Source organism: Leucopleurus acutus (assembly GCF_964270905.1).
Source record: "Leucopleurus acutus genome assembly, chromosome: 17".
In the NCBI taxonomy this organism is placed as follows: Eukaryota; Metazoa; Chordata; class Mammalia; order Artiodactyla; family Delphinidae; genus Leucopleurus; species Leucopleurus acutus.
The window spans coordinates 9,905,890-9,917,978 of record NC_139159.1 but is presented as its reverse complement, the minus strand read 5'-3'; the positions used below and the strand labels follow the sequence as shown (position 1 = coordinate 9,917,978).

Sequence of the window (12,089 nt, the reverse complement as noted above, 5' to 3'; positions counted from 1 at the left end):
GAATGGACAGGGAGCTTCAGAGAAGCCTATTCAGAGGAATGTCATGGTTAAAGTTGCCTTTTATTTTTTTATTTATTATTATTATTATTATTTTTTTTTGAGATACGCGGGCCTCTCACTGTTGTGGCCTCTCCTGTTGCGGAGCACAGGCACCGGACGCACAGGCTCAGCGGCCATGGCTCATGGGCCCAGCCGCTCTGCGGCATGTGGGATCTTCCCGGACCGGGGCACGAACCTGTGTCCCCTGCATCGGCAGGTGGACTCTCAACCACTGCACCACCATGGAAGCCCTAAAGTTGCCTTTTAAATAGTTGACTCTGATAATCCATCTGAATGGGTTTGGGGCTGAAGTTAGGAGGCCCAAACAAAGGATAATAATGGCCAAATTTAGGATAGGGGCTGTAGGTGTGAAGGAGAGAAAACAGGTTGAAAACATATAGGAACTAGAAATCATGATACCGGTCATTCATTATATATGGAAGGTAAGGTCGAGAATGAGTCCAGGGTTCTTCACTTGAGCAAATACTGATACCAACAAACATGAGAGGGATACAAGAATTCTCTGAACCAATAAGCTGCTGCATAATTCAAGGGGCACTACAGCGTACAGAGGGAGAGCGTGAGCTTTTGAGCCAGAGTGGCTGGGTTCAAATTCCATTGCCATCGTTTAGAATCTAGGTTAACTTGGAAGAGCGCCTCCATTCTTCCATGTAATTTCCTCATCTATGGAAAGGTGATGATAATGGTAGTACCTATATTGTAAGATTGTTATGAGGATTCCATAAGGAAATATATGCAATATGCTTAGAGTAGTTTCTGACACAGCAAGCAGTAAACTATATATATATGTATGAAAAACACTCAAGGTGAGAAGATAAGCGGAACAAAACCCAAACTGCAGTGAATACGACCATGAAGTAGATCAAAGGCAGAAGCGTAGCATAAGAAAGTCCAAAGAAGTAGAGTTTCAAGGAGCAAGAGGGAGCGAGTTTCAGATGCTGTTGAGAGATCAAGCAAAGTTAATGTAACAAAGGACTTTAAAGGCAGCAGATAGGTAGGTACACAGTGAAATATAACTTCTCATCCTCTTCTTCAGATGAAGCTCTACTGTGTTTTGAAAGCAAAAACAACGACTACTTCTCTCTTAGATGTTGTCAGTTCCATTTCACCAAACCAATACAAGGCATAAGAGCAAATGCGATTTGGGACAACTGGCTATTTAGGAAAAATAGAAGACAACTAAACTGGATCCCTATACCACCCCTCATATTAAAAGAAATCTCAGGTGCATCAGAGATTGATACGTAAAATACGAAGTCAAAAAATATAAAAATAAATTCATAAACATTTTGTAATCTAGGGGTGAAAAAGTATTACCTTTAAACATGATGAAATGTTTAGACACTATAAAGAAATGATTTACAACTTTTCTATAGAAAAAAATACCATAAAGAAAAATTTTAAAAACACGACGATACGAATATTTGTTGACTTAATTGAGCAATAATATGGCCAAGACTCTAATATTTGAAAAAATATGTCAAAAATGGAACAAATTTATAAGAAAAGACCACAACCCCAGGAGAAAAACTGGCAAAGAACATGTGTAACTCACAAGAAATGAAAAACAAATGAATAATAAATCATTGAAAATATTCTCAATGTAAATGTGAATTAAATCTATAAAGTAATTCTATTTATCACCATCCATGTAGGCAAAGGTTGATAAGATAAATATCTTCTAATGTCGATGCTGTTAGAAAAAATAGTCACTAATTTTTACTAGTATTTGGAGTATAGATTATTAAAACATCTTGGGCGTCATTTAGCAACAACTATTAAATTTTAAGTGCAAACATCAATCCATCCACCCTACAAAAGACCTGGCCAGTACTCTTTAGAACTATCAAGGTGATGGGAAACAAGTGAGAAATAGTCACAGACCAGAAGAAAGAAGAAACACAATGACTAAATGCAATTGGTATCCTAAATTAAATTCTGGGACAACAAAATTCAATGGGAAACATCCCACTGAAATCTGGAATTTAGTGAATAGTAATGTACAAATATTGGTTTCTTACTTTTGACAACTAATATGGTTTATTGTATTACCATGCTAATGTAAGATGTTAATTTTAGAGTAAACTGAGTGAGGGGTATATATTATCTTGCAACTTTTCTGTAAATCTAAAATAACTCCAAAATTAAAAGTTTATTTAAAAATTTGATTAACCAGCAATTTCATTTCTAAGAAATGTATCCTATAGAAATACTGCAGCAGGACTTCCCTGGTGGCTCAGTGGTTAAGAATCCACCTGCCGGGCTTCCCTGGTGGCGCAGTGGTTGAGAGTCCGCCTGCCGATGCAGGGGACACGAGTTCGTGCCCCGGTCCGGGAGGATCCCACATGCCGCAGAGTGGCTGGGCCCGTGAGCCATGGCCGCTGAGCCTGCGCATCCGGAGCCTGTGCTCCGCAACGGGAGAGGCCACAACAGTGAGAGGCCCACATACCGCAAAAAAAAAAAAAAAAAAAAAAAATCCACCTGCAAATGCAGGGGACACGGGTTCGAGCCCTGGTCCAGGAAGATCCCACATGCCTAAGCCCGTGCACCATAACTACTGAGCCTGCGCTCTAGAGCCCGCGAGCCCCAACTACTAAGCCCACGCAACACAACTACTGAAGCCCACGTGACCGGAGCCCATGCTCCACAACAAAGACAAGCCACCACAATGAGAAACCTGTGCACCACAAAGTGTAGCCCCTGCTCACCGCAACTAGAGGAAGCCCGTGCACAGTAACGAAGACCCAACACAGCCAAAAATAAATAAATAAATAAATTTATTAAAAAAGAAATCTTTGCCATAAATGTCCTGAAGAACATTTAAGAAAAAAAAATACTGCAACCAGCATAAAAAAATAAGTATATAAGGATATTCAGTACACAGTAATTGTAACTGGAAAAAGAAATGTAGAAAAGAAGATTAAATAATTGAGCTGTAACTATAAAGTGGAATGCTATACATCTATTAGAAAGGATGTGTTCTAGACTTAAAACTACTGGAAAGAAAGTTGTCTATGGTATATTGTTAAAAGAAGTAAAAGCAAGTTGCTGTATACAGATGCAGATAGAGAGATAGAAATAGATATTTACAGTTAAAACATTCACACACACACACACACACACACACAAAGAAGGAATCTGGAAAAAACATGTAATCCGTTTTTGAGAGATAGGAAAGTGGAGGACTTTGACTCTCTCAGTTTTTCAAATTTTTCCCCTTGAACATTATTAATTTAGTACAATTGATATGTTTCTTTTCAAATGTTGTAATGGAAAATATAGTGGACAATTAAGAATTAGAAAATTTAGGAAATATCCAGTTTTGCATTGCCGTTATATGATCTCGGGCATGTGGCTTAGTGTATCTGGGCCCACCTTTCCCCAGATAACAGGAAGAAGTGAGATTTGATCACCTCTTGATATCCTTCCCAGACCTAAAATTCTATTAGTTTATTGTCTTGAAGGTTGAGTGATCCTGCCACTCTAACATCTGTAGAAATTGGTTTACTTAGTTTTACGATGTCTCTGTTAAGAGTTAATAAATGTTATCTTTTAGCTGATGGAGGAAGAGGTATGGGGCAGGTAAAAACGGGATATATTAACTCATTTACTCCAAGAGTTTCATAAAGTAACTTGGGACTCATGTCCAATTCATAATGAACACAACTGGTTTGTGGTTCATTACCTAACAGTAACATTAGGTTACCTGGAATATTCCTCTTTTACAAAATGGTTTTGACCAATTATTGGACACCATCAGCCAGAGAGACTATATATACTTTCAGAGGTTAATGGACATTTCAAAGGCACCATGATTCAAACTTTCTTTAAACTCTTTTATACACTTTAATGAGTTGCTCCTAGTCAACCTTGGGCACACACATTACGAAGAAGAATTCAAACACATTCTTTTCATTCCTAACAATTATATATTTTTCTGAAATCTATTCAGTTATTGCAGGCAGTGTACGTTTATCAATTACCTCTCCAAGCTGTCCATTATCTATTTTGAGAGTATAATTTGTTTCCCGCATAGAGTACGTGTTAACAGCATGATGAGTTTTACATTTGTAATTAATTTTGAACTGACAAAGAAGGTAGGAAAAATTCTCCCATAAATAAAAGTAATGAATGCAAGTGTTTAAACAAAAGATCCTAGAAATTTCAAGCAACTAAAAAAGAGGAAAAAACTCAATCTTCTCTATCTTTTAAATTAAAAATACCAAGATATTTTGTTCCTTCTTCACGACACTCCAGAGATTTTGAAATTCTAACACTAAAAGGATAATAAATGACAGGTATGCACACTGCGTTGAATCTGTGAACAAGAAATTGTTTACTTCTCAATAAAATTAATAATATTAGCTTTCCTGTACATGACCAATTGGCTTGTTCACACAAAGTTTTATCAAAAAATCATTTTTCTAGACATAAATTCCTACCCATGATGAAACTAAATATTTTGCTACTCTTAACACTTTTAGAATGATAGAGAGCTTGAAATTAAATTACACTAAATGCCTTTATATTTATTCGGCATTAAACCTTATTTTCTTTACTGTCATTCTGCCAGCGTGATATCATCGGAGTTGAAGAGGGATGCTAATGCTATTTATATTACACTGCACTGTCCTCTAATTGACCTTGTTTGTGCAATGGAACGGCTGCTTTTCTCAAGCTGCCAGCCCTTTATTGCAGCATTTTGACCATGCACTGGTGGCTCTTTGTGCTAATGCTGAGTTCAAGAATCAATACTGCATTCCCCACAGCCAATAAAGGCAGCTGACAGCATGAATTAACTGAGTGTGGCCAGTTGCATGGAGGGCCATTGTCTTTAAGGAAAATCTGGACGTGATTACCAGCCTCCTTCTCTGAGTGAAGGTTTTAATGCAAAGTGCGAGGTTTCTATAATTTAATTTTGGCCTGCTGCTCTGACACGCTCTGCTTTGCCACCTCTTCATAGAATCCAAGCTATAAATGGCTGCAAACCAAAACACATACAGAGACAAAGGCAAAGACTCACAGTCATATGATAGCAGTGGTTTCACCTGACTTGGCCATTCTCTTCTGATAGTATCCTTATAACAGGTTCTATTTCTTCAACCCAGTCTACCTACCATAGTCATAAGTCAAGCAAAAGTTAAAAATTAAACTTGTTATAACCTCTATATCTAAATGAAATTTTCATATGTGGCAAGGTTGAAAAATCTGCATGAAGAACCCATTGCTTTCAAATCGACTGTCAAAATTATAGAGAAATTTGTCTCTACGTCCTCATCCCCACCCATGGCAAGATGACTTCCGTCCCCTCTATTCCACTGACCTATTTTCCCTTACAACAAAATCCGATCAATTATTTTCAGCTCTTATCTTCTCCGCAGTATTTACTGTCAAAGACTTCCTCCTTTGTCAAGCGTTCTCATGTCTTGGAATCTTGCTGCTTCTCAGTGTTGGTGGTCCTCTCATTTTATCCTTCTCTTCTGACTTTAATGTGGCCCCTCTGTGTACAACCTCATCCTTTTTCAGGCCTGTAATTACTTTCAATTTCCATGTATTGACTCCCAAGTATTGACTATCATCTTCATCTCCAACCTGGTCCTCTTAAGAATTTTGATTGTCCCATCAGTATTTTGAACCCCTTATGTCTCACACTCAGAGCATTATCTCCTGTTGGGTTTTCCAGTTCAGTAAATGACCATCAGTTTCATATGCAAGAACCTGGACCTGTCCTTCCCCTTCCACACCGAATCAGTTATCAAGTCCTCCTAATCTACCCCTTATTCTTGCAACCAAGCCATCCCCTCACCTCCATCGTTTCCACGGCCTCTTTATACTAGTCAGGCTCTCCTTCAAAGGCCTTCAAAGGCCTTTCTCATCCATCCCTCCATACTTGGCCCTGCCCCTGCCGTTGAAATATCCACCCTGAAACTAACCTTATCTTTCTAAAAATCGAACCGGTTCACATTACTTCTCTGTTAAAACATTTCAAAGACTCCACATTAAGACTTTAGCTACCTCTTTAGCTTCAAGTTTTATGGGGTGTTGTCTTTTGCCCTTTTGCAATGACATGTATTTTGGTCCCATAACTACTAACTCAATGATTTAAATACAAGGACAAGGACCATGGCAAAGACTTACTTTGCAACCGTTCAGAACAAAGGAAAACTATTAGACACTTGACTGCAATCATTATGCTCCAAGGCTGCAGTTATTGTCTAAGCCTCCACAAGTATGTTAGACAAAGGGAAAATCCACAGAATAACAAAGGGGGATTTATGTAAGCCTTTAAAAGGGGAAATGACATGTCATTTCTTGCTTTATCAAAAGACCTATATTTCCAGAGAATTTTAGTATTGAAAACATCAGTTCTGTTTATAATAGGCAATGCTCTTGGTTGAAATTAATTCAAGCAGAGTTATTCAAGGGACAGTGTATTATATACAAACCATTTAACTTGAGCTTTAAAACGATTTTTCATATCTGAGAATTATCAAGAAGATACCGGTCTGGATCAACACTTTCCATAAACTGGAATAAAACCTGTGGTTTTAAAGGCTTTTATTTTAAATGCAGACATGTGTGAGACTCTTAAAGGCACAGTTTCAGATCTCTTTCCCCTCCAAAATTCTGTTGCTATTCATTTTTTTCAGGGCGGTTTTATTTTACTTCCATTGTCCCCAAATATCCTACCCATTAAAAAACAAATTAAAGCAGCTCATGCAGCTCAATAACAAAAAAACAAACAACCCAATCCAAAAATGGGCAGAAGACCTAAATAGACATTTCTCCAAAGAAGATACACAGACTGCCAACAAACACATGAAAGGATGCTCAACATCATTAATCATGAGAGAAATGCAAATCAAAACTACAATGAGATATCATCTCACACCAGTCAGAATGGCCATCATCAAAAAATCTACAAACAATAAATGCTGGAGAGTGTGTGGAGAAAAGGGAACACTCTTGCACTGCTGGTGGGAATGTGAATTGGTACAGCCACTATGGAGAACAGTATGGAGGTTCCTTAAAAAACTACAAATAGAATTACCATGCGACCCAGCAATCCCACTACTGGGCATATAGCCTGAGAAAACCATAATTCAAAAAGAGTCATGTTCCAAAATGTTCATTGCAGCTCTATTTACAATAGCCAGGAGATGGAAACAACCTAAGTGCCCATCATTGGATGCATGGATAAAGAAGATGTGGCACATATATACAATGGAATATTATTCAGCCATAAAAAGAAACTAAATTGAGCTATTTGTAATGAGGTGGATGGACCTAGAGTCTGTCATACAGAGTGAAGTAAGTCAGAAAGAGAAAGACAAATACCGTATGCTAACACAAATATATGGAATTTAAGAAAAAAAATGTCATGAAGAACCTAGGGGTAAGACAGGAATAAAGACACAGACCTACTAGAGAATGGACTTGAGGATATGGGGAGGGGGAAGGGTGAGCTGTGACAAAGTGGGAGAGTGGCATGGACATATATACACTACCAAACGTAAAATTGATAGCTAGTGGGAAGCAGCTGCATAGCACAGGGAGATCAGCTCGGTGCTTTGTAACCACCTAGAGGGGTGGGATAGGGAGGGAGACACAAGAGGGAAGAGATATGAGAACATATGTATATGTATAACTGATTCACTTTGTTATAAAGCAGAAACTAACACACCATTGTAAAGCAATTATACTCCAATTAAGATGTAAAAAAAAGATGTAAAAAAACCACAAATTATATAATTCTTATATTCCCACTTCCAGAAAGGCTGAAATGAAGTTGGTAATGCTACAGCTACCTAAGCTGCCTCATTCTCCCCAGAATATGTAGCCATCAGCTGAGAAACAGGTGTGTTCAACTTCAAGTCAGCATGTGATACTCCTTCCAGGATATCTGTAGAAAACATGTTTGTTGCTTTCCTACCCTTCCTCCCACCAGCTCTTTTCATCTCTCATATGAGGCACTTCCCTGGCCTGAGAAACTTCAAGGGTTTATGGCTTGGCGGCTCAACACCATTTGAGGGTTCTGTTGAGAATGCAAGAGGCAGATAAAAGGAAAGCATGCACAATTCTCTGTCCTCCACACCTCTCATGGAGGACGGAGGATTAGAGCGTGGAAGGAGGCTCAGGCTGCCTCCATAATGACTGGCTTGCTGCTGCTTGTAATGTATGAAGAGTTAGTGAGCGGCAGCGGGAGGGGCATTTTGTGATCGTAGGTACATTCACTTTGCCATTAAACGAGGCAACGTGGTCCAAGAAGCCCGAGGAGGAATCACCAGGTAACATCTCTAACTCACCCTCCCTTATTTTGTCAGGAGCCTCCTGGCATTGAAGTATGGCTACTAGCAAGAAAGAAAGTGGACACAAAGGAGAAAATGTCACACCCCCTTATACTTGGGAAGGGACATTTGTGTAGCTGCTTCCGAGACTTCAAAGTGACTGATTAAAACCATTAAGTACTCTGGCTTTTGAATTAGTTTACCTAAAATGACTCTTCTGAGCAGCAAGATCTTCTGATTTTTACCAAGTTCCCTTAATCAAAGGCAACATCCACTGGATTAGATCTGCCTAAAATTATATTTTATAGGATTCAGCATACTTTACACCTTCCTGAAATAACCCTACATTTTTAACGACAATTGTGGTTGCCCGGCCTTTTGACCTGATAGAAAAGTAGTAGCAGCCCAGTTCCTTGAAGTGGTGCACGTCTGGATGGGAGCGGGGGGAATGGAGAGCCATTCATTAAAGTCTTCGCTGTGGGCCTGTCCGCAAGGATCACTGTACATCAAAGCCTGAAAATACATAGGCTTTTTCTCTCTCTTCGGTCATGTGCAAAAGCCATGTTTATTTGTTAAACTAGTCTCCATCCCCTTACCCTTACCCAAAAAGTCCTGTTTCCATTAATAAAAAACTGTGGCTGCTTTTTGTTTTTCGAACCAAGCCTCCGAGTGAATTATCTGGGGGCCCCCTGGATAATATACGAGAAGGCTCTATGGCATCAGCTGGGAAATCTGCAGCCAACATTGGAATAATCAAAAGTGACCCATATGCAATAATAGCATGTGTGACAGTGAAGAGGGGACATCAGGAAGCAGGTGGTCTATATGACAGAAGATCAATACTCCTGTAGAGGGGATAAAATAGATTCCAAATGGAAAACAAGCTCGTGGAGAATACGTCCAGGAAGACAAGAGAAGAGGAAGGAAAATAAGCCAGACGTGCAGAAAACAACACAACAAAGAGAAAGTGAGGGCATGTGTGAGGCCCACAGCTGATGTGACGATAAAAACTGACTGTGTGAGAGTCGATAGGAATTTGCTTCCCTGGCAAAGAAAGGGGGCGATGCAAGCATTCAGGAGCTCAAGCGACTCAGGTGAGCCATCTTCTCTATGCTAGTTTAATATGCTTAAAACGTATCGTCATTTGTACAAAGTGTTTACAGCTTCAAAAACTTGGTTTTGTTTAGTGAGGCCTAGTTTTTAGTAAGGAAATGAGGACAACCCATATTTCACTTCTTTTGAAAATATATTTCAATGAAAAGGGAGATGGATAGAGGTAAACGTAATTTGCATTACTTAGTTCAAAAGAAATGTTGCTTTGATGCCACTGCGTATACTTGCAGTGCTTCCTTGCTCTCCTGGGAGCTGGTTTGTATTAACATTCCATTCCTCTTTTTCATTATTGCTACCACATATATTAAAACACACGTATGCCCCCCCCCACACACACACAATTAGCTGATAAAAACCATAACAGCAACCTCCAGTATGAGAACTTTCTCCAGAACTCAATTCCAAACAAATAAAACTAAAGACTCTGACAAATGTTAATAAAATTTCATTAGCTTAAAAGACAACATTGGAATTTCATGATTCTTTGTTCCTATCGTGGGTCGCGTGAACCCGTGCTTCCAGGGACTCCCGTTATTCTGCAGTTAGGCCTGGAGAATATTTCAAATCTCCTTCAAATGGTGGAACATTGCATTATCTACAGCGTCATCTTGATTTCTTCCTTTTATTTTTTTGTAAAGGAAACTCGCAATGCGTTGTTCCTCAGATGCTGGGAGAGGATTGGGGTGTCTCACTTCCCATCTGCTCACTGATACCCGAGGAGGGTTTTCCTCCCAACTACTGCAAACCTACATGGAAATCAGAAGTCAAGGACTGTGATCTTCTTACAGAAACGGCTTTAAAAATCTCCAGCTATTCCTGCAATGCAGCAGATGCGTGGGCTACTGCCCAGCTCCGGCTGGCTCTCAAAACTGCTGACACCAAGCCTGAGATTCTGTAAGGAAGCGGCGTAATGTTTACACAGAGCTGCTGGGGTTGATGAGATGCTCTCCTTGGCACGCTCTTCAAGTACATCTTTTGTTCCTGCATCCCCACGTTGCTTGAAACGGTCTTGCTTTCCGTGGCTCTGGGCTCACTCTGCCTGGACGGCGAGCTCCATGAGGGCAAGTCTGTGTGTAATAATTCAGGTATCATCTCTCACAGGGCATGGAACATGGTAAGAACTCTGTGATCACTTGCTAGCTGAATAAATGGAATGAATAACCTTGAAGAAGCCTCCTAAAGGCCAATCACTTCCTGAATCTGGCAGGTAGCTCTGTGTCCCTAAAGGAAGACACATAACTGAGAAGAGCCCACTCCGCTACCGCCTGGAGGGGAAGAAAAGCCAAATAAGCCCTGATGCTGAGGACCCATTTGGACCAGCACAGGGTAGACTATAACTGGGGGCTGTGCTGAGAAACACAGGCTGAGCCCTGCGAGCAGCTCATTGAAAGGGAAGGAAGGTTTTAATGAACCGCCTGGAGGGCTCCGCCTGTGTTTCTCAATACAGCCCCCAGTTATACACTGCCCTGTGCTGGTCTTTCTTTCCTGACTGGAATTCCTTTGCTCCTAAGGAGGAATCTCAGCCATGGTGAGCCATCTGCATGTCTGGAACCCAACCAGGGAGTGGGATGCCGCTTCCAAAGTCAAAACCAGGGTCAAGTTTTTGCCTTTTGACCCTATTATTTTAATTTTGGGTGAGTCTTAAAAAGTAGAGATACCTGGATGATTACAGCTCCAGCTCCAAGTTTCTCGCAGCCCCAACCTCCATGCCTGATATAAAAGGTCCAGGAGACTGCGGGCCCCTCCTGCCACTGCCTTTCTCCTGACTGCCCAGCCCTGCTGGCCGAGCTGCCCTGCTGCAGTGTGACAACGCCTGATTCATGGCTGTCTGCGCTCAGGCAGGCAGGCTTTCGCTGGAGCCTGCACAGCTGCTGTATCCTGACAAGAGCCCACGTTTTATCAAGTCTTTCCCTCAGGAAGATCACAAACCACGTGGCGCACAAACATCTCTTCATCCGGCCCCATCGCTTGGGAAGGGAAGACTCCGTGAAGCCTTAGAGAAAGAGGCTGTCAGAACTCTGACAAAAATGCGGCTGGTGTGCAGAGGGTTACTCTGTCCTCCAACAGAATGTACCATATGCTCTTCTGTAAGCACAAGTGACTGAATTTATTCTTTAGCTGAAAGGTAGTTAAAATGAGTTGTCAAACACTTTCGGTTAGTACCATATTCAAGACTCTTTTTTTGTTGTTGTTTCAAATGGCTCTTTGCGTAATTAGGACATTCTTAAATATATTAAAAAGACCTTTCGTCTATTTACTTATTTAATAATTTTCAAATTTAAGTGTCAGGAGCAAATCAAGGAAGATCTAATATAGAAATGCCTTCTGTGTTATTAAACAATGCATTTCATCTCCAGGACTTCCAGATGGATATTTCAGTCTGGGGCAGGTGGATAATGCTAGCAGCCCTCCCTACAATGCATAAACATACATGCATGTACACACACATGTGCACATATATGCATGCACACACAGTTATCTCTCTGCGGAGTGCTACAAACTCTATTTTTTATGCCACGGGCTATAGGATATAACCAAGTGAGAATTATAGTCTTTTGTGGTTTCAGAACAGTATAAACGTTCCTTAAAAAACTAAAAATAGAACTACCATATGACCCAGCAATCCCA

General features: G+C 40.3%; 1 pseudogene across 1 annotated transcript in view; it reads right to left on the bottom strand.

Moving 5' to 3' along the window:
* The window catches only part of LOC309974357 (UDP-GalNAc:beta-1,3-N-acetylgalactosaminyltransferase 1-like), a 100,293-nt pseudogene extending 88,877 nt beyond the window's left edge, over window positions 1-11,416 (bottom strand). The window contains exon 1 of the transcript in view: window positions 11,120-11,416. The product of the transcript in view is annotated as a UDP-GalNAc:beta-1,3-N-acetylgalactosaminyltransferase 1-like (transcript). The remainder of the gene's footprint in view (window positions 1-11,119) is intronic.
* Between the last annotated feature and the right edge of the window lie 673 nt (window positions 11,417-12,089).